This window comes from Hydra vulgaris, chromosome 09 (assembly GCF_038396675.1).
Source record: "Hydra vulgaris chromosome 09, alternate assembly HydraT2T_AEP".
NCBI lineage: Eukaryota > Metazoa > Cnidaria > Hydrozoa > Anthoathecata > Hydridae > Hydra > Hydra vulgaris.
Window position 1 is genome coordinate 10,510,807 of NC_088928.1, and position 1,819 is coordinate 10,512,625.

A 1,819-nucleotide genomic window follows, 5' to 3' on the forward strand; every position below is an offset into this window, starting at 1 on the left:
TAATCTTGATTTTTATGTGGCTTTTAATGTATGGTTACTAATTTTTCATGGTTTGTTAAGGTCCTGAAAATATAGTATATGTTCTCACATTAATTTATAGTAGAAGAAATGTTGAGCCCGCTTTTTTTATTATTGATTTTACTTTCTACATGCATTTTCTAAGCACATGCCAATATTCAAAGAAAAAAAAAAAGGGAGCAGATAGTTTACTATGTGTTATTCTACAAATACCACTTGTTTTAGGTAGCCTTAGGCAAACGTTTTTTTGAGGTATTTCTTTTTAGAAGCACATATAAACATAGGATATTTTTTGAAAGAAGAAAGGTCAAGCTTGATTCTTATACTATTTTTAAGTATGGTTGCCTAACTTTTTTATGAATTTTTTTGCTGACAATTTTCTATGAAAATTTAGTCGATGTTCTCACATTAATTTCGTATCAAAGAAATGTTGAGCCCGCTTTTTTTATTATTTATTCTACTTTCTACATGTATTTTCTTTTTACCTGCCAAATTTCAGCCAAAAAAAAAATGGGAGCAGATATATAACTAAGTGCAGCACGGAGGCGGATAGGGGGGCCAGTTCTTAGAAAAACAATTTTTTTTTCTGCATTATTTTTATTATTAGATAACAGATAACAGAAAAACAGATAAAATGGAAAAAAAAGACTTACAAAATATATAGATTCACTAACAGATAGTAAGCAAATTTTTTTTTTCATAATTATATTATTGCTAACTATTTTTAAAACAAAAACATAAATGTAAAAACCTTACTCTTTTTGTTTATCTTAGTAAGATAATCTTAAGTATAAAAAGATTAATGTATTACTAATACATTTTTAGTAATACATTTTTAATAATACAGTTTTAATCTAATACTATTAAATTAAAACTGTTTTGATTTTATTGATAGATTAAAGTATCATTTTACAGGTTCATTAAAACATCATATAAGTATAAAAATTTGTTAATACACACATAAGTATTAATAATAATTATTTTTATATTAACAAATACTTTGTTAAAAATAAATTACTTTACGATTTGTATAATTTGCTTCTTTTCTTTTAAATTCTATAGAAGTCTACAAATCGAATTTATACTGATTTATTCTTAACAGACATATTTTTTGGTGTTGAATGGTATAAAAATTACACTCATCTACTTTTATTATTTTCCTGTTGTATACTACTTCATCCTATAAATATTATTTAAATAATTATACAAACATGTCTAATATTTGCTTCTTGTTTAGATCCTAGCACTATCATTATAGATTTTTTGAGATTTCGTAAGTATAGTTCCCATAACATTTTTGCATTAACTTAATGTTTCTAAAGTTTTTTTAAATATAAGATATAATTATTATTGTCTATACCTTTTTCTTGATGTATACTAGTGTATGTTTATTGTTTACATAAGTACATACCCATTCTTAATGTTAGCTTCTTGTTTATATACATATAATCTTTATCTTTTAATTTTTTAGTTGTTATTTTTTGAACTTACTTTTGGCAATTACAAGGTGTTATTTTTTATCGTACAATTTTTTTGTTACCTTTAGTTGAATCGACAAGGTCTACCATTCATAAGTTTGTATATTATAACTTTTGTTATGAATCATAGTAACAAAAGTTTAAACATGTGTGTCTAGGTTTAACTCATATTTTGTTTAACTCTCCTTTCATTACTTGCTATAGCTAGTAATTTTGAAAACCAGGAATTTTTATTCTGTGAATATATTTAATGCTAAACTTATTTTTTTTTGCGGTGTCTTACTCCTTTTTTAACTTTAGAACCATCTTCATCTGGTACAGTT

The 1,819-nt window shown here is 24.2% G+C and overlaps 1 long non-coding RNA gene across 1 annotated transcript; it reads left to right on the forward strand.

Moving 5' to 3' along the window:
- The first annotated feature begins 620 nt into the window (after positions 1 to 620).
- On the forward strand, positions 621 to 1,307 carry LOC136085014 (uncharacterized). The gene is made up of 3 exons (XR_010641004.1): positions 621 to 697; positions 1,081 to 1,142; positions 1,256 to 1,307. It is a non-coding gene; the product is annotated as an uncharacterized LOC136085014 (long non-coding RNA).
- The last annotated feature ends 512 nt before the right edge of the window (positions 1,308 to 1,819 follow it).